The 21216-nt window shown below is 40.9% G+C and overlaps 1 protein-coding gene across 1 annotated transcript in view; it reads right to left on the bottom strand.

Annotated features, from left to right (window-relative positions):
- LOC126092834 (protein O-mannosyl-transferase TMTC2-like) overlaps positions 1–21216 on the bottom strand; it is a 445889-nt gene that overhangs the window by 119104 nt on the left and 305569 nt on the right. The window lies entirely within an intron of this gene.

Genomic DNA, 21216 nt, shown 5'->3' with positions numbered 1-21216 from the left:
ATCTGTCCCCCATTGAGCATGTTTGGGACTGGATGAAGCGTCGTCTCACGCGTCCAGCACGAACGCTGGTCCAACTGAGGCGCCAGGTGGAAATGGCATGGCAAGCCGTTCCACAGGGCTACATCCAGCATCTCTACGATCGTCTCCATGGGAGAATAGCAGCCTGCATTGCTGCGAAAGGTGGAAATACACTGTACTAGTGCCGACATTGTGCATGTTCTGTTGCCTGTGTCTATGTGCCTGTGGTTCTGTCAGTGTGATCATGTGATGTATCTGACCCCAGGAATGTGTCAATAAAGTTTCCCCTTCCTGGGACAATGAATTCACGGTGTTCTTATTTCAATTTCCAGGAGTGTATAATGCAGATTATTCATGATGTTTACGCATTGTGAGGTACCGCATTGTTCCGTTACCTCTACGTTTTTTTTAGTTCTTTTATGCAGAGACTCGCACATATTAAACATTAAAAAAAATTTACTATGCACAGTACACGTTGAAAACAGCGACCACTTTTTTTTACCTTTGCTGATTTCGTAGTGTGCTCTACACAGTAAACTGTGTATGCAGTTTCCAATGTGTGAGTTTCTCCAAAAGTAGACTACAAGAAAACCTAATAGGACAGAGCAATGCAGCATCTCGCAAATCGAAAACATCACGAATAAATTGCCTAACACATGAAAAACGTACTAAAAGTGGTAATCATTTACTTAAACGCATCGTGCGAAAGACAAATAAAAGGCATATCTTGACTGGTAGCACAAAAAGGTATTTTAGAAAGAATGTCAATCATTTTACAGTCGTAGCTTTTAATCAACCACTTCTAATGGATGAAGTCAAAGAGTGTTATTCCATAGTTACGGAATAATGTATTTGAAAACGTTAATTTTTATGTTGGTTTTCTCCAGTTATAATTATTCATCCAGTAAGAGATTTTCACTCTGTAGCGGAGTGTGCGCCGACATGAAACTTCCTGGCGAAACTGTGTGCCAGACCGAGACTCGAAATCAGGACTGATGGAGCACTTGCCCGCGAAAGGCAAAGGTCCCGAATTCGAGTCTCGGCCCGGTACACAGTTTTAATTTCCCAGAAAATTTCATAATTATTAATTTTCACCAAAATGGTGGTGTTCGTTATAAAAGAAGGCCGTCATTAGAAGAAAAATGGAAGTTGGTTTTATCCCACATGCAGTAGATCTGTGGAGTACCTACAGATCTAACAGTTACAACAACTCTATTTCTTTAGTGGTCCTAATAAGTATTTCCGATCACTACATTATGCTGTTGTCCTGAGGGAATCAAGTCTCTAAAAAGTCTTCTAGTTGGTTTGATGTCACCAGCCAAGAATTACACTCCTGCTCCAACCTTTTCATCTCCGAGCAGCACTTACATCCTACGTACTCAGTCATTTGCTGGATGGCTCAAAATGGCTCTGAGCACTATGGGACTTAACATCTATGGTCATCAGTCCCCTAGAACTTAGAACTACTTAAACCTAACTAACCTAAGGACAGCACACAACACCCAGCCATCACGAGGCAGAGAAAATCCCTGACCCCGCCGGGAATCGAACCCGGGAACCCGGGCGTGGGAAGCGAGAACGCTACCGCACGACCACGAGATGCGGGCCATTTGCTGGATGTATTTCATTCTCGGTGTGCTCTACATGAAAGTGGTGTCTGTTCTTTCGGACATGTCCGAAAGAACACACACCATTTTATGATCCAGCAGCCATTATGAATTAAGACATTGGCTGCGAGCAGGCATTGACTGAACTCAATGGCGAAAGTTCAAAATTTATGCCCGACCGGGAGCAGGAGACCCCGGCACGAATACTGATACGGCACAAATATTCAACTTTCCCCACTGAATTCAATCCATACCCGCTCGCAGCCAACGCCTGTAATTCCTTTGTGTCTCTCTGTTCTCACTTCAGCCATTTCTTATTATTTTCGCTTTTATTCGATTTACTCTCGATCCGTATACTGTACTCATTAGACTGTTAATTTTATGCCGGAAGTCTTCGGCCACCATTCCTTAGGCAGCGGCGCGGTTCTAATCCTTCAAGAGGACGTTCTGCTTACCAACCAAAGGTCCTACTCCTTTTTTTAATTATTTTTCTTCTTCACTTCGTTCATTTGTTCCGAACGGACGTTACATGACACCCATTCAAATTCATCGTTGAATATTTCACTAAGTGTTTAAAAAGAAAAATCCTCTGACTGAATGCGCTGAGCTATCTCGTACAGATAAAAATTTGTTTCTCTTTCAGCTTTTTTCCACAGAAAAATGCTCCTCTGTGATATCTGTATAAAATGAGGATCGTATGTACTGTCATAACTACATATGAACTTTGCTTACATCTCCATTCGATCTATTTATAATTGCAAGCAACACACACGAACAGAAAAAATATTATCACTGTGTAGCAAAACTACACTGTATCTATTATTCTAAATTTTAACTTACACACTAAGGGAAGCGTTATGTGCGCTCATAATAAAGAAAAAAACAGCAGCTATACACCATTGTGAAGATTAGGGATTGACGCTGAAAATTTTTCCTTTGTTCGTTAGGAAGTTGCAGCAACTGCCAATTTGCCAGTGTCACAAACTGCTAAAATGAAACTGTGTATTCATTATTATTCAAGTGAAGTTACACATATTTGTCTATGACACAATAGTACAGTTATCGGAAAAGCGTATTTCAGGCGGAGGTCCCAAATATCAGCACAATTTCACTAAGGCCGGTCGGTGTGACCGAGCGGTTCTAGGCGCTTCAGTCTGGAACCAGGCGACCGCTACGGTCGCAGGTTCGAATCCTGCCTCGGGCATGAATGTATGTGATGTCCTTAGGTTAGTCAGGTTTAAGTAGTTCTAAGTTCTAGGGGACTGATGACTTCAGATGTTAAGTCCCATAGTGCTCAGAGCCATTTGACTGTCACTAAAAGCGGAGGTAGCATTTAGATGAGGAAATCAGGCAATTAAGTTGTGGGATGCAAACCCATCATTCCCATTCACACCATAATAACAACATAGAAGAAAAGCTCTGTGTCGACAAGTTTCCAGTTTCAAATATAGCAGTCTAACTTAATCTCATTCACCATGATCTATGATTTTATAAAGCCTTTAGCAGCAGCATCAATTATTTGTATAATCTAACACAGCACCAGTTACGTAATTGGTACGGTGTTCTTTTTTAAATCATAGAATTTAAGTTTTACATATAACTCAGAGTTCTTTTACCGTAATATTCAAGATATTTTCCTACTACAATAGCTACGTGTAACATATTGTGCCCCAAAATTGTACCATTGTGTATTTTACAGTTTTATTTTACAGTTTCCATCATTTTCTGTTACAAGGCATACTGACGTAAAATTTACTTTCAAAAAGTGCTCCTTTAATACGTCAAACATTTTTCGTACGTACTTCATTCTTTCAGACGTTGTTATATGTTTGGAAAACATCGTAGTTAAGGAGACATTAAAGATAGTTATATTTCTTTAACACTCTTCTTCTTTGTCACTGGCCCAGCGTCTCCGGAAGCAATTGATACTTATTTCGTTTCGCAGAGTGCAACGAGTCTTGAAAAAATTTTATGGTGACCTCTGGAATCGAACAGTATATTGTAGAACATACTAGTTTCCTGTATCATGCATTTTAATCTAAACTTTATTGTGGAATGACAGAAATTTTATTTTCTAATTTTGCACGACCGCTAATATTTTTACAATCTTTTTTAATTATTTTTAGATTACTTTTTATTTCGTTGCGTCGTTACTGTGCGTTATTATTTAAGTGCTAGACGTTAACTGCAGCTTCATAAATTTTGGTTTTACATTTCTCTTTTAGATTCTTGGTCAATTAATCATATAGCTTGATTTCTTGGCAGAGATTACTGTTTTGGGTAACTTCCTTAATTTTTATCGCTACTTATTAGTTAAATCTAACTTCTGATTTCGAATAAAGCTATTTCTACAATAATTACCGTTGTTTTTACATCTATGTGTAATCAATTGGTAGGTGGGCACTTTAAGCAGATTAAAAAAAAAAACGGGCGATTATTATTGTAGATACTATAGTTACGGTCCTTTATTGTGGCTAGAATATTCTGGCCTTACCTGTGCAATTAAGCTGTAAAAACACGAATTATTGACTCAGGACACAGTGTACGTAATTATGATAAGTGACCTTGAGGTGACTGGGTTACACACCAATCACAGGCTTCTAAGGGGTATGACATTCTGATGACGATCTCTCTGCTAGTATTTCTCTGTGCTTAACTTACTCTAAGGGACCGTCGTTATTCATACCTGGATATTTTGTGTTTGTTTACTGTGACTGTTCATTTTCCCTCTTCATGCTGTTTATTTTCGTCATTAGTTTGTTACCTAATAGCCAACTTTGACATTCATGCACAAAATTTTTGGACATAACATTGTCTGTAAAATAAATGCAGTATACCAGTAGCAATAATGCTACTAAGATACTTCCAATAGCGTGCAAGGGAAGCAAGACTAGAAGTGAAATCGTAGCTGATAGTAATTTTTCTTTTACTTTAATTCGGGCTAAATTTACAATTTTTGAGAGTATTCGAGCGAACGTTTTCAAAAGCATTCTCTAAGTCTACAAATGCTACAAACGTAGATTTGCATTTCCTTAACCTATTTTCTAAGGTAAGTCATGGGGTCAGCATTGCTCCGTGTGTGTCCACATTTATCCGGAATCCAAACTGATCTTCCCTAGTACTTTGCAACATTGACTGATATAACTGACAGTTTGGTAATATTCACATCTGTCAGTACCTGCTTTCTTTGGAACTGGCATTATTAAAGTCTTCTTGATGTAGAAGGTTTTTCGCCTGTTTCATGTATCTCACATATCAGGTGGAAGAGTATTGTCATGGCTGGCTCTCTCATGGCCATCAGTAGGTCTGACCGAGTGTCCTCTACTCGCGAGGCCTCATTTCGACTTAGGTGTTTCAGTGCTCTGTCAAATTCTTCTTGTAGTATCACGTCTTTCATCTCGTCTTCACCTATGTCGTTTTCCATTTCTATAATATTACCTTGCAAATTCATTTGCCCTGTACAGACACTCTATATACTCCATACACTTTTCAGCATTCCATTCTTGCTTAGGATTGGTTCTATCTTGGCTCTTGATGTTCATGTACAGTCGTGCTCAAAAGTATCCGAACGACCTGAATTGCATTTCGCCTGATTCGAATACAACCCGCATAACGCAGCTGTCTAACAGGTCCTCTAATCGCCCCTCGGTACTGTTGTTTGACTATTGGAAATGGTTCCAACAAATCACCACTAGAAAACACTGCTCTGTATCGCAGTAGCTCAAGATGTAAAGTAATACCACGATACTACAAATATCAGGCAACACCTTATCACAGATAAGACTGTCCTTAAGGCTTGTAAGCTCACATTTATTACAATAAAAGACATACCTGAAATGTTACTACTCTCACTATTACGTCAGATATGTAATGCACGTAGTAAAATCGTCGTATACATGATTTTCTCTTCAAAGTAACATACCGTACTTATGATTTAATACAAAATGACATTAAAAATTTAAGTTATTCACGAGCTGCAAGTTGAGAATATGTATGACCTTCAAATGACACGACGAAACGTCTCGTTCTGCATATGGATTCAAACCCAGGTCATTCAGACTAAAAAGATTTCGTGACTGACGGAAACTAACAGTCATTCCTGACTAGGCATACAGAGAGCTATATATCTCGATTTTAGACAGTATGAGTTAGCAAATATCAACTTTAAATTACATAACGTAAACATTTTTAACGGACGCGAATCCCTACCTATCTCTGATATATTCTAGAGAAAATGAACGTTAAATATGGGTTTGTTACACCAACAGCAACATGTGAGCATGTTTGACTAAAAATAATATGACGAAGAGTTCAGTAATGACTGGGAATCGAACCCCACACATATCGTTGTTGACTACACTCAAAGAGACGTCAATAACATCCTTGAACTTACTGTGATCTCGCAAATAGTTCTGTGTCTCACTGGAAGTAAAAAACATCAGGTATCATTAGTGTTGACAACGAATGAAAATACATTAAAAATCATAATTATTATCCAGCAGCAGATAGGTGTTTTCATGCTACAGCTTGATAATATATCATGAAATCTATTGCCAGGCCAGGATTCGAACCCATTCCCGCGCAATAAGTTGAGACGTTGAGGAATCTACAGTTTTGAACCAACTACAAATTGTAGTCGACCTGTATTGTCACGAAGGGATCAAATTCCGCGTTAACGACGGTCTGAGTTGCATTCCCAGTTCAGAACCAATTATATCGACGTACAGAAGCTCAAATAAATGATGGAATAAGTGTTCAAATGGCTCTGAGCACTATGGGACTTAACATCTGAAGTCAGCAGTCAATTATAACTTAGAACTACTTAAACCTAACTAATTTAAGGACATCACACACATCCATGTCCGAGGCAGGATTCGAACCTGCGACCGTAGCGGTCGCGCGGTTACTAGAACGGCTCGGCCACAACGACCGGCTGGAATAAGTGTCTTGTGACCATAAATAGCGTTTGTTTCGTCACTAGAAGTAAATAACTAGTATAAGAAACGTTACTGGTGATAAGAGCTTCTACATTTTGCCACTCCTGACTTTACTGTGCTTCAACCTAACGTCTACTTGGGAGTAGAAATATCATGTTTAATGTGAATTTCAGACCACAATGTCATTATACCGTCTTCATTTGGCGTAGCCAGAAGAGAATAGAATCTGTCTCTCTGTATAAAAAATCGTCGGCAGAAGTTGGAATCGAACCCAGACCTGCAGCACATGAACCTATCATGAATCCAACAGACCACAAACTCCTGTTCTCTATACCTCATTTTTCTATCATATCGCTGGTGCGCCACACTGGATGAGAATTCCGACACACAGGCTTCCTGTAGTGGTTAGCAGCATGTCTACCATATTCATTTACTTGGTTGACTAAATCGCCGTGAAGTAACTGCCTCGGCTACCCAGTGCATACATTCGACTCTATTTTGTAATCACTGAAATAAAATCACGTAATTGTCACTTACACATAACTGCCAACAGTGTAGGATGCAGAAATTTAAATAGCAAGTGTTCCTTTCCACTTGAGCTACTCTATTGTGCTATCTGTTTGTTGAAAACGTCGTGCAGTGCAAAAGAAAAGCTGTAACTGTTTGTCTCTCAAACGTCTAGATCCGGCCACATGCATTATCTCACAGCACTGTGGAATGCAGAAGTTCTGGAAGAATTCTTGTTGCCTTCTGGAAGTGCTGTAGCTCCGTGTGAGCTAATAGCATATCGGTTAGCGTCGCGCACAGTATATAAGACATCACGACTTCGAGTACGTACAGTGCTACATTTTTGAAAACGCATATCTGCTCTCAGCTGAAGTTATGAATCTAACGGAACTTTGAACATAATTCCCTTCACTTCCAACTCAAAATAGTCGCATGTGGAAAAGGGGCTAACTTCTGCGACATTTTATTCTTTTCAGGCTTAATAGATGGCCAGGCAGCAAGTGCATCTCGAAACTTTTATATTATGTATGGGGAGAGAGCATCGTCACAAAAGTATTTTCTGCATTAGCTGTCTTGTGGTAGTGGAATGTTATTCTTTTTCAAACCTTGTTTGACAGGTTTATCGCAGAACAAGTTTTATACATGAATGTAATCAATAAAGTGGATGTACGCCGGCCAGTGTGGTCGAGCGTTTCTAGACGCTTCAGTCTGGAACTGCGCGACCACTACGGTCGCAGGTTCGATTCCTACCTCGGGCATGGATGTGTGTGATGTCCTTAGGTTAGTTAGGTTTAAATAGTTCTAAGGTCTAGGGGACTGATGACCTCAGATGTTTAGTCCCGTATTGCTCAGAGCCATTTGAACCAAAGTGGATGTGCATTGTCAGATTGTTATAGACAACATCAGAGATTTCGCCTGTCTCGTTGACGATTAATTTCTCTCTCATGTTTACTATAGTTTTAACAACACTAAAAGAAACCGTACGAAATCTGTGCACTGTATTATAAGAAATGAAATAAAACTACCCACGATAACTTTACGACGAAAGTCTGTTTAAATAAAACTGAGTATCTGTATACAAGCGTGCCTCTATCGGCACCAATTTGTAAAATACTACTCAATTAAATTTTGATTGGGACTGTGTTTAATTGGTATGCTGTGTCATACTCAAGAGGAATGCAAATGTGGAATTTTATAAATAAAGTAATGTATTCCTAGAAAACCTAAATTTGCTTGTCAGCAGCGGAAAAAGGCGTTACCAATTCTGCAGCATTGTAAGATTTTCACCATTACACTATCAGCCGGAAGTATTTTCTTGCGATTTCCTTATCGATGTTTGATCTGACTGCTTGTAGCTCTTTCACAGAAGGGATAAAAACGGTACGGTCGCGATACTGGAACCGAAACCAGAACAGACGGTTTTTCACAGGTCAGCACATTACCACAGAGCTGGCGAAGAGGTATCTGTCTTGGCTTCCTCTTACGAAGCCAATAGTGCCTAGAACTCGTAAACAGCTATTTAAAGGACTACAGTAGTTGCGATTTCCACGTGCAAAGACTTTCCTCGGCTGAAAAACTCAAGCGATAATAACTCAGATTATTCAATGGAAATGACAGGAAAAATCAAGTGAACTTTGAGGCTTTATTCAGTGCACACCAGGAAGTAACTCGACGATCACAGAGTTGCCAAACATACGTTGCCTTGTTGCCAAATCTCAGTTACAGTAACAGCAGGAAGAAGATGAACCGATGTGTTCCTACAGTGGGCTGGGAAGTGACCACAGCTGGCGTCTCAAAGACGCGACTGCTACGGCCTGGAATACATAATGAGTCTTATTCACATATCTGTAACTAGGTTTAGAGCCTGGAGCGTGGTTACGAATAATACTCAGAACTGTCTGCAAACTAAGCATCATAAATGAGTGACTCTCATAGTTTTTTTTTTTTTATTTTTCTTTCATTACTGTACTGAAAACTAGGGAAACTCATTCACGGATGTTTTCGTCCCTCACCGATAGTCGAGCACAACAAACAGATAAAAATAAAAATAGAATGTGTGTGTGTGTGTGTGTGAGAGAGAGAGAGAGAGAGACAGAGAGAGAGAGAGAGAGAGAGAGAGAGAGAGAAGAGAGAGAGGGGTAAAAACAAAAAAGAATGAGAGAGAGAGTAAAAATTTGTTGTAAAGAAATTGAATCATAGCATGTAAAGAAATCTTTCATTAAAGTGACATGTTCCACATCATTACGAAATGTCGTATTCATGATCTATGGAACAAGTATTAATCTAATCAACTGTAATCTAATCTAATCAAATCATATTGCTGACTAGCCATGAAGAGTCATGAATTACCGAAATTGTCGCCAGTATCAGTAACCAAATCTAAACTTGAAAATAAAAGACAACAGTTTTTGTAATAAACTGGAACTCCTATCAAGATCCCTTCGTCCCTGTTAACTAACCGCGAAAGATGTCTGATATATCTTCATTCAGAAGTAACAAAGTGTGCATGCATTTAAAGATGAAGTGCATGACGCGAAGTTCTGTGACGGAGATACGAACCCCACACGTAATCGGATTGTTACCTGCGTAAAATCGAATGTTACGTATTGATTTTTTTTTCCCAGCTACTAGGTGTTTAAATCTAAAATAAGGATACAAATTGTTGTGCCTGAGCGACAATCGAACCGCACACCTACCGTCCTTCTTTATCATCCACAAATAAAGCTTAAGTGTCAATTGCTTAGTCACCAAAAGTAAGATGGGTGCGTGTTTGACCAGGAATTGTTGGCAAAACATGAACAAACATTAAAAATGGACGTTAATTTTCACTAGAAGGCCGGTGTGCGCCTGACAGGGCTTGAAATGAAATTATGAATATTTTTGTACTGGATCGGGATTCGGACCCACATACTTACCTTTGGAGGAGACCTAGAGAAGATTGCAGTCTTGGGAAAAGGAACGAAAAGATTGAATTATACTGTTTCGAGAGATTCAGACACTCAAAAGAGGGGATACGAATTCGAATCACAGTCCAGCACCAAACTTTTCTGTGTCTGTTACAGTATACTTACGGAGCCCAATGAGTGGATTGCGTATTTTCTGGTGAGAAAGAGCACTGGCAAACAGTCTTCGCTACAATAAGTTACTTAAACTGGTGTCACTCTGAGCTAGAATTTATGGTCAGCGACTAAGTGAAAGATCAATGAATCGGATGTGGGTTTTGCAACTGTGAAATACTTTCCTACATTACAGAAGCGAATATTAAATTTGAACTAATATTGCGAAAATTTTGAACTTGGACAGCTTATAATGAAAATCTTTCTGTTTATTGCAAAGGAAAACAATTGATTTTCTAAAACATTCTCTGTCATACACAACTTGAAACAGGTCACGTCGAACAAATCATATGGAAGAACTGACAAAGACGTACACTCCTGGAAATTGAAATAAGAACACCGTGAATTCATTGTCCCAGGAAGGGGAAACTTTATTGACACATTCCTGGGGTCAGATACATCACATGATCACACTGACAGAACCACAGGCACATAGACACAGGCAACAGAGCATGCACAATGTCGGCACTAGTACAGTGTATATCCACCTTTCGCAGCAATGCAGGCTGCTATTCTCCCATGGAGACGATCTTAGAGATGCTGGATGTAGTCCTGTGGAACGGCTTGCCATGCCATTTCCACCTGGCGCCTCAGTTGGACCAGCGTTCGTGCTGGACGTGCAGACCGCGTGAGACGACGCTTCATCCAGTCCCAAACAAGCTCAATGGGGGACAGATCCGGAGATCTTGCTGGCCAGGGTAGTTGACTTACACCTTCTAGAGCACGTTGGGTGGCACGGGATACATGCGGACGTGCATTGTCCTGTTGGAACAGCAAGTTCCCTTGCCGGTCTAGGAATGGTAGAACGATGGGTTCGATGACGGTTTGGATGTACCGTGCACTATTCAGTGTCCCCTCGACGATCACCAGTGGTGTACGGCCAGTGTAGGAGATCGCTCCCCACACCATGATGCCGGGTGTTGGCCCTGTGTGCCTCGGTCGTATGCAGTCCTGATTGTGGCGCTCACCTGCACGGCACCAAACACGCATACGACCATCATTGGCACCAAGGCAGAAGCGACTCTCATCGCTGAAGACGACACGTCTCCATTCGTCCCTCCATTCACGCCTGTCGCGACACCACTGGAGGCGGGCTGCACGATGTTCGGGCGTGAGCGGAAGACGGCCTAACGGTGTGCTGGACCGTAGCCCAGCTTCATGGAGACGGTTGCGAATGGTCCTCGCCGATACCCCAGGAGCAACAGTGTCCCTAATTTGCTAGGAAGTGGCGGTGCGGTCCCCTACGGCACTGCGTAGGATCCTACGGTCTTGGCGTGCATCCGTGCGTCGCTGCGGTCCGGTCCCAGGTCGACGGGCACGTGCACCTTCCGCCGACCACTGGCGACAACATCGATGTACTGTGGAGACCTCACGCCCCACGTGTTGAGCAATTCGGCGGTACGTCCACCCGGCCTCCCGCATGCCCACTATACGCCCTCGCTCAAAGTCCGTCAACTGCACATACGGTTCACGTCCACGCTGCCGCGGCATGCTACCAGTGTTAAAGACTGCGATGGAGCTCCGTATGCCACGGCAAACTGGCTGACACTGACGGCGGCGGTGCACAAATGCTGCGCAGCTAGCGCCATTCGACGGCCAGCACCGAGGTTCCTGGTGTGTCCGCTGTGCCGTGCGTGTGATCATTGCTTGTACAGCCCTCTCGCAGTGTCCGGAGCAAGTATGGTGGTTCTGACACACCGGTGTCAATGTGTTCTTTTTTCCATTTCCAGGAGTGTATATCGGAAGGCAGTAAGATCCCTTGGCTTTTGGTTTGGCAGTATTCGACAGCCATTTCTAGGGGCAAGTAAATGAAGAAAGACAGCGCGTTTTTGTCATCAAGTAACGTCTTCAGGAATTACTTCAGTTTTAATGTAATCTACGAGTAATTGCTGATGTTTGATATTAACATGAAAAGAATTCTGTAGACAGGGAAAGAACCTATTCTTGGCAACTACTTCTATAATCACCAAAAGGCATTAACTGATGTTCAAGCACATGTGTTCCAGCAGCGGTATGAAGAAAATGGTAGTAATAATGACGGTAATAATCGAATTATCCGGTAACTTCACACTTCGCACTGGATTTCCTCGAACTAAGAAATTTGCTGAATTAGTGAAAATTTCAAAATGGCTTCACGTCGAGGCTATGATGCCTAGAAGAATCTTTACATCCTGCTGAGAATAGCATAATATCCGCGTCAGAAGCTTGCTTCTACTTAACCGGTTAATAGGGTCGCATTTTCTCCACAGTGACTAATTTTGTAAGCTAAGCATATCATCCGTTACAGCGCACTCCTGGGGCTGGGAAATGTGGCCACGGTAGTCTGGTGTAATGCGTGGGTTCAGGCATTTACTTTTAAGAGGCACAAACAGATTTACTTTACCTCTGGTAACCTCATGAGAAATACGTTATAGTTCAGAATCCGCATTAAACATCACGTTCCCTCATTACCAACTGGGCAGATCCAGTTTACGTTGGGAAATGACATAGGCGGATGTCATGGTAAAGAGAAATACTGTCGCCAGTAAAGTTACTTACATTAGAAAATTTTATTTTATTTGATGAACTGATAGTCATTTAAAGGAACAGGGCTCTTATTTTAGTTGTACTTAAATCAACTAAAGACGTTGAAAAAATTTGGTGCTGGACTGTGATTTGAATTCGTATCTCCTCTCTCGAGGATCTGAATCTCTCGGAACAGTATAGTTCAGTCATTTCGTTCCTTTCCCAAGACCGCAGTATTCTCTAGGTTTCCTCAAAAGGTAAGTATGTAGGTCCGAATACTGATCCAGTACAAAAATATTCATAATTTCATTTCTAACCCTATCACATGCACACATGCCTGCTAGTGAAAATTAACATGCATTTTTAATTTCTGTTCGTGTGTTGCCAAAATTCGCAATAGGTGTCGTTGGTGATAACCAATTCATGCTTAAGCTATATTCGTGAAGGACGGTAGGTGTGCGGTTCGATTGTCGCCCATGCACAGAACGTTGTATCCTTATTTTAGATTCAAACACCTAGCAGCTGGTAAGAAAAACCGATACATAACATTTGATTTTACTTAGTTAACAATCCGATTACGTGTTGGGTTCGTATCTCCGTCACAGAACTTCACATCATGCGCTTCATTTTTAAATGCATGCACACTTTGTTACTTCTGAATGGAGATACATCAGACATCTTTCGTGGTTAGTTAACAGAGACGAAATGGTCGTGATAGCAGCCCTGATTTATTACAAAAACTGTCGTCTCTCATTTTCAAGTTTAGATTTGGTTACTGATATTGGCGAAAATTTCGGTAATTCATGACTCTTCATGGCTAGTCAGCAATATGATTAGGTTAGATTAGATCTGATTCGATTAATATTTGTTCCATAGATCATGAATACGACATTTCCTAATGATGTGGAACACATAATTTTAATGAAAGATTTATTTACATACCATGATGCAGTTTCTTTACAACAGTTATTTACTCTCTCTCTCATTCTTTTTTATCTCTCTCTCCTCACTCTCTCTCTCTCTCTCTCACACACACACACACCCACACACACACACACACACACACACACACACACACACACATTGTTTTTTATTTTTCTTGTTTGTTGTGCTCCACTATCGGCCAGGCACGAAAAAGTCCGTGAATGAGTTTGAATGAGTTTCTTAGTTTTGAGTACACTTACGAAGTAAATATAAAAACAAGTATGAGAGTTACTGATTTATGATGCTTAGTTTGCAGTCAGTTCTGAGTATTATTAGTAACTACGCTCCAGTCCCTAAACCTAGTTACAGGAATGCGAATCTGACGCATTCCAGGCTGTGCCAGCCACGTCTTTGAGATGCCAGCCATGGTCACTTCCCAGCCCTCTGTAGGAACACATCGATTCGTCTTCTTCCTGCTGGTACAGTAAATGAGATTTGGCAACAAGGCAAGGTATGTTTGGCAACTCTGTGATCGACGAGTTACTTCCTGGTGTGCACGGAATAAAGCCTCAAAGTTCACTTGATTTATCCTCTCATTTCCATTGAATAATCTGAGATATTATCGCTTGGGGTGTAACAAAAGTTTGTAAATTTACGGTTATCAGCCCAGGAAAGTCTTTGCAAGTGGAAGTAGCAACTAATCTTGTCCTTTAAATAGCGATTTACGAGTTCTAGTCCCTATTGGCCTTGTAACTGGAAATGCAGACATAAAAGTCTTCGCTAGCTCTGTGGTAACATGCTGAGCTGTAAAAAAGCGTACGTTCTGGTTTGCGGTTCCAGTCTCGCTGACTGCGACGTTTTTATCCCTTCTGTGAAAGAGCTACAAGCAGTCAGATCAAACATCGATAAGGAAAACGCAAGAAAATGCTTTCAGCTCATAGTGTGATGGTGAAAAACTTACAATGCTGTACAACAGGTAATGCCTCTTTCCGTTGCTGACATGCAAATTTTGGCTTTCTAGGAATACATAACTTTATTTATGTAATGCTGTAGTTACATACATCTTGAGTATGACACTGCAAACCAATTAAACACAGACCCAATTTAAATCTGAGTGAGTAGTATTTTACTAATTCGGTTCGATAGAGGCACAATTGTGTACAGATACTAAACTTTTTTAAAACAGACTTCCGTCGTAAGGTTATCGTGGGTAGTTTTATTTCATTTCTTATAATACCGTGCACAATTTTCGTAAGGTTTCTTTTAGTGTTGTTTAAACAATAGTAAACATGAGAGAGAAATTTATCATCAACGATATATGCGAGTGCTCTGATGTTATGTATAACAGTCTGACAGTGCACATACAGTTAATTGATTACATGCATGTAGAAAACTTGTTCTAAGTTAAAGCTGTCAAACAAGGTTTGAAGAAGAATAAAATGCCACTACCACACGACAGGTTATGTAGAAAACACTTTTCTGACGTACTTTGGCACAATGCGCTCTCTCCATACATAATACAAAAGTTTCGAGTAGCATCTGCTGCCTGGCCGTCTATTAAACCTGAAAAGAACAAAATGTCGCAGTAACTGGTCCTTTTTCCACATGCCACTATTTTGGGTTGAGAAGTGAATGGAATTATGTTCAAAGTTCCATTAGATTGAAAACTTCAGCAGACATCAGAATTGCGTTTTAAAAAATGTGGGAGTGGATGTATTTGAACTCGCTACGTTTTATTTATGGTGCACTACACTTATCATTACACTACTAGCTGAACCGTAGCTACATTACCTCCAGAAGTCAATCACAGTTCCTCCAGAACTTCCGCATTCCATAGTGTTGTGAGACAGTGCATATGGCCGGATGTAGACCTCTGAGAGACAGACAGTTACAGCTTTTCTTTTGCACTGCACGACGTTTTCAACAAACAGATAGCGCAATAGAGTAGCTAAAGTGGAAAGGAACACTTCCTATTTGAATTTCTGCATCCTACACTGTTAGCAGTTCTATGTAGGTGGTAGTTACGTGATTTTATTTCGGTGATTACAAAATAGAGTCGAATGTATGCAATGGGTAGCCGAGGCAGCTAGTTCATGGCGATTCGGTCAACCAAGCTAATGAATGTACTGATCATGCTGCAAACCACTACAGGGAGCCTGTGTGTTAGCATTCTCATCCAGTGTGGCGCAACGGCGTTACAATAGAAAAATGAGCCACAGAGATGTGGATTTGGTGGTCTGTTGGATTGCTGATAGATTCATATACTCATGGTCTACGCCCGATTCCAACTTCTGCCGGAGATTTTCGATGGGGACAGACACATTCTATTCTTTTCTGGCTACTCTAAGTGAAGAAGCTATAATGACATTGTGGTCTGACACTCACATTAAACACGATATTCTTGCTCTACCAAGTAGACATTTGGGTGAACCACAGTAAAGTCAGGAGTGGCGACATGTAGAAACTCTATCACTAGTAACCTTTCTTATACTAGTTATTTATTTCTAGTGACGAAACAAACGCTATGTACGGTCTCAGGATACTTATTCCATATTTTATTTGAGCTTCTGTTTGTCCATAAAATTGGTTGTGATCTGGAAATCGAACTCAGACCGCCCTTAACGCGGAATTTGATCCCTTCGTGACAATACAGCGCGACTACACTTTGTTGTTTGTTCAAAACTGCAGATTCCTCAACATCTCCACATATTGCGCGTGAATGGGTTCGAATCCTGGCCTGGCACTAAAGATTTCAGTTTGTATTATCTAGCTGTAGCATGAGAACACCTATCTGCTGGTGGATAATAATTTTGATTTTTAATGTATATTCACTCGTTGTCAACACTAACGATATCTGACGTTTTTGACTCCCAGTGAGACACGGAACTATTTGCGAGATCACTGGAAGTTGAAGGATGTTATTCCGAGCTGCTGGTGGAGAAAAATTCGGTAGATTACGTCTCTTTGTATTTATTCAACAACGATATGTGTGGGGTTCGATTACCAGTTAGCACTGAACTCTTCGTGATTTTATTTCTATTTCAAATATGGTCACATGTCGCTGCTGGTTTAACAAACTCATATTTAACGTTCGTTTTCTCTAGAATATAACAGCGATAGGTGCCGGGTTGAAGTCCTGGGAAGGAAAAAATTAATGTTTCGTCTCGTCATTTCAGTTAAAACATCTTGCTACTGCCGAGAAAATCCCAGTCCAACACAAAGCTTTACCTCACAGCATTTCAAGTAAGTTACTTGTGAAGAAGCAATGTTTAACATCTCTCGTAGTTCGTTAACAGGGGCAATACATGCTGGGTAGGAATACTCGTCCGTTAAAACTGTTTACGTTATGTAATTTAAAGTTGATATTTGCTAACTGATACTGTCTAAAATCGAGATGTATAACTCTCTGTACGCCTAGTCAGGAATGACTGTTAATTTCCGCCAGTCACGAAATCTTTTTAGTCTGAATGACCTGGGTTTGAATCCATATGCAGAACGAGACGGTTCGTCGTGTCATTTGAAGTTCATACATATTCTCAAATAGCAGCTCGTGAATAACTTAAATTTTTAATGTCATTTTGTGTTAAATAATAAGTACGGTATGTTACTTTGAAGAGGAAATCACGAATACTACGAACTTACTACGTGCATTACCTATCTGACGTAATAATGAGAGTGGTGACATTTCAGGTATGTCATTTAGTCTAATAAATGTGAGCTTACAAGCCTTAAGGACAGTCTTATCTGTGATAAGGTGTTGCCTGATATTTGTAGTATCGTGGTATTACTTTACATCTTGAGCTACTGCGATACAGAGCAGTGTTTTCTAGTGGTGATTTGTTGGAACCATTTTCAATAGTCAAACGACTGTACCGAGGAGCGATTAGAGGGCCTGCTAGACAGGTGCATTATGCGGGTTGTATGCGAATTAGTCGAAATGCAATTCAGGTCGTTCGGATACTTTTGAGCATGACTGTACCTGCTTTCCTTTTCTCCAAAGGCCTCTTTAATTTTCTTGTAGATAATATCTATCTTTTCCCTAATGTTACAGGCTTTTATATCTTACATTTGTCCTGTAGCTACTGCTGCTTAGCCATTTTGCACTTCCTGACAATCTCGTGTTTTAGATGTATGTATTTCCTTTCGCTTCGTTTGCTGCATTTTTATGTTGTCTCCTTTCTTCACTTAAATTTAATATCTCCTGTTTTATCCAAGGGTTCCTACTAGGCTTTGTCTTTTTACCTCGCTTCTAGTGTACTCCTCTGTTCTAGTCAGTCGTTATCCAAGGCACTCTCTGAAACTCGCAACGTCCTCTGGTTCTTTCAACAGATCCAGGTCCTACACCCTTAATTTCCCGCTTTTTGCAATTTCTTTAGTTTTAATCTACAGTTCGTAACCATTAAATTATGGTCAGAGTGCACATCTGCCCCTGGATATGTCCTTCAATTTAAAATCAGTTTCCGAAATTTCTTTCTTACCATTATATAGTCAATCTAAAACCTTCCAGTGTCTCAAGATCTTTTCCAAGTGTATAACCTTCTTTCATGATTCTTAAACCACTTGTTAGCATTGATTAAATTATGCTCCGTAAAAAACTCTACTAGGCGGCTTCCTCTTTCATTCCTAAACCCCAGGTTATATTCACCAACAATTTTTCCTTCTCATCCTTTTCCTGCTGGTGAATTCGATTCCATAATCGCTATTAATTTTCGTCTCTCTTAACGACCGCATTAATTTCTTTCATCTCATCTTACATTTCTTCAGTCCCTTCATCATCTGCAGAGCTAGTTGTCTTGTATTACTGTGGTCGGTGTGGGCTGCCATTATAAGTTCACTGTTTTGTTAACAATAGCTTACTCGGATTCTTGTTCTCTTATTCATTATTAAACCTACTCCTGCACAACCCCTAATAGGGGTTCACTTGACCAGAAATCCTGTTCCTACTGCCACTGAACTACACTAATTCGCAATATATCTAAATCCATCCTACCTATTTCCATTTTTAAATTCTCTAACCTACTTTCCGTATTAAGGAACCTAACATTCCACGTTACAATACGTGAGCACCAGTTTTGTTTTTGCTGATGACGACATTCTGTCGGTAAAAATTACGGGTGTTGTTAGCCCTTGCTTTCAACAGTGCGCAGCACCAACACAGCAAGGCCGTTTTGGTTGATGTCACAAGGCCAGATCAGTCAATCATCCAAACTGTTGCCCCCGAAACTGCTGAAAAGGCTACTGCCCCTCTTCAGGAAACACACATTTGTCTGGGCTCTCAAGAGATACCCCTCCGATGTGGTTGCACCTACGGTATGGTTATCTGAATCGCTAAGCCACCACACCAACCGCAAGGTCCGTGGTTCATGGGGAGGCAGGGAGGAATTTAAAATGTAGCGAGTAGATTAAAACTGTACCTTGACGATAAAGTAAGGTCACAGACATCAGTTTTTTGTGAGCTTGTCAGATAACCATACGTTGAGAATGCTCTGTTATGGACGGCACCTAAACGGCGCTGAGCATGAGGAAAGTAGCCCTTTAAGTAGGAAGTCCATGTTCCCACCCCCCCCCAAAAAAAAACAATAAAAATAAAAATAAAAAACATGTGTGTGAAATCTTATGGGACTTTAGTGCTAAGGTCATCAGCCCCTTAGATCACACGCTACTTAAAGTAAATTATCCTACGGACAAACACACGCAGCCATGCCCGAGGTAGGACTCGAACCTCCGCCGGGACCAGCCGCAGAGTCCATGACTGCAGCGCCTTAGACTAGTCGGCTAATCCCGCGCGGCTCCATGTTCCCAGCCGTGTTATTTTGTGCGCACAAACGCCATTTGTGCTATGCAACGACTTTTTGCATCCCGATGTTTGCCGTGTGGTACTGATTTCCGATAAAAGTAGTGAAAGGAAATATGAACTGAAAGCAGATAATCATATGAGTATAAGGTATTCCACTTTCGAATCTTCTGCTTAAAGAATTAAGCTGAACTAACTTGACCAGTGGCTGTGCAGTTTGTTGTGTAATGTAGTGGCTTTAACAAGTTTAATTTATTAGTTACTTCTGATGATCAGCTTCGTTTTCATGGCCGTAGCTCGACGTGTTTCAGTAACATTTCGATTAGAAGACAAATTAAGTAATTATGTTAGTAACTTACTTTCTCCCACGACGAGTTATGTGGGTTCGTATCCTCATCTTCAGATGGAGCAGTGGCTTACAAGGGTATTTCATTTTCTTGCTATGATCAGTGGTTTTCATTACGCATCATTTCGAAGATTTAGCACACAGTAGGTCGTTTTAGTCACACATTTGCTTTACCAAGTATCTCTCATTAGTGCAGGTCGTCGTATTTGCACTTATCCATCCCAAGATGAGCACGTAAGCACTCTAAATGCGTCGCGGGGGAAAATAACTGTGACTGGCACACGTAACTGTTTTCATTTGTCTTTTACATCGAAAACAGTTGCAGTTTACAAATCGAAGTTTAACACGGACGAAGTGAGGTTGTACATTTGATTGATGCGTAAGTCTGTAGTGTTTTTCTGTAAGTTTAATAAACATAAAGATAGACATAACAGGGGCTTTAGTCATCAAAATATATTCTCCTTACAACAATCTGCAAAAGCTGGGGTAACTTTTCGATTCCGCGACTGTAGAGATCTCTTGGTTTTGAGGCGAAGAACCCGTCCACCCACGATCGGAGAGAATTTTCATCCGGAAAGGAATGTCTTTGAAGGTTGTTCGACAGAGAGCGGAAAAGGTGAAAATCTGAGGGTGTAAGATGAAGTGAATAAGGTGAATGCGGAATGACTTCCCAACCCAACTCCTGTATAGCGTTTTATATCAGTCTAGCAGAAAGCGGGCGGGCGTGTTCGTGGAGTAGTATCACGTTACGCAGTCTTCCTAGTAGTTTTTCTTGGACTGGGTCTGCAAGACATCTCAGTTGCTGACACTGAGTGTTAGCAGTGATGGTTACACCTCAGGAAAGCAATTCATAGTCCACCACACCGTCACTGTACCGCCAGGTGTGTAACGTCATCTTTTGTATATGCGTCCAAGTCTCTGTATGGGGAGTTGTTGCTTTGTTTGGGCTCCACCATTCTTTTCTTTCCCTTAAGTTAGCATAAAGACACATAAAGAGACCATTTATCGTCACTAGTAACGATTCGGGGTAGGAACGGTCTGTGTTGTTCACGAGCCAATGATGACGTGCAATGAGAGAAGCACTCGTTGATTTTCGTGATTTTCGCTTAGAGCATGCTGTATCCATCACCTAATTTTTGAGTCTTCCACAGTGCATGAAAGTGTCGCACGATGGTAGGATGATCATAGGTCGTCACATTTGACAGTTCTCGAGTACAGTGACGTGGATTAAGGCGTTTAAGCGATCTTCATCACACACCGTAGGTATGCCTGATCGTGGGAGAATTCCTAATGTCAAAACGATCCTCCTTAAAATGCGAAAACCATTTTCTTGCCGTGCTCTGTCCTGTGGCATTATCTCCATTCAAGGGGCAAATGTTGCTGGCAGCATTCGCTGCCCTCACCCCCTTGTTTAAGTCAAACAGAAGAACATGTCAGAAATGTTCCGATTTCTTCACTTGGC

The sequence above is a fragment of the Schistocerca cancellata genome, chromosome 7, assembly GCF_023864275.1.
Source record: "Schistocerca cancellata isolate TAMUIC-IGC-003103 chromosome 7, iqSchCanc2.1, whole genome shotgun sequence".
NCBI lineage: Eukaryota > Metazoa > Arthropoda > Insecta > Orthoptera > Acrididae > Schistocerca > Schistocerca cancellata.
This window is presented reverse-complemented; position numbering and strand designations above follow the sequence as displayed.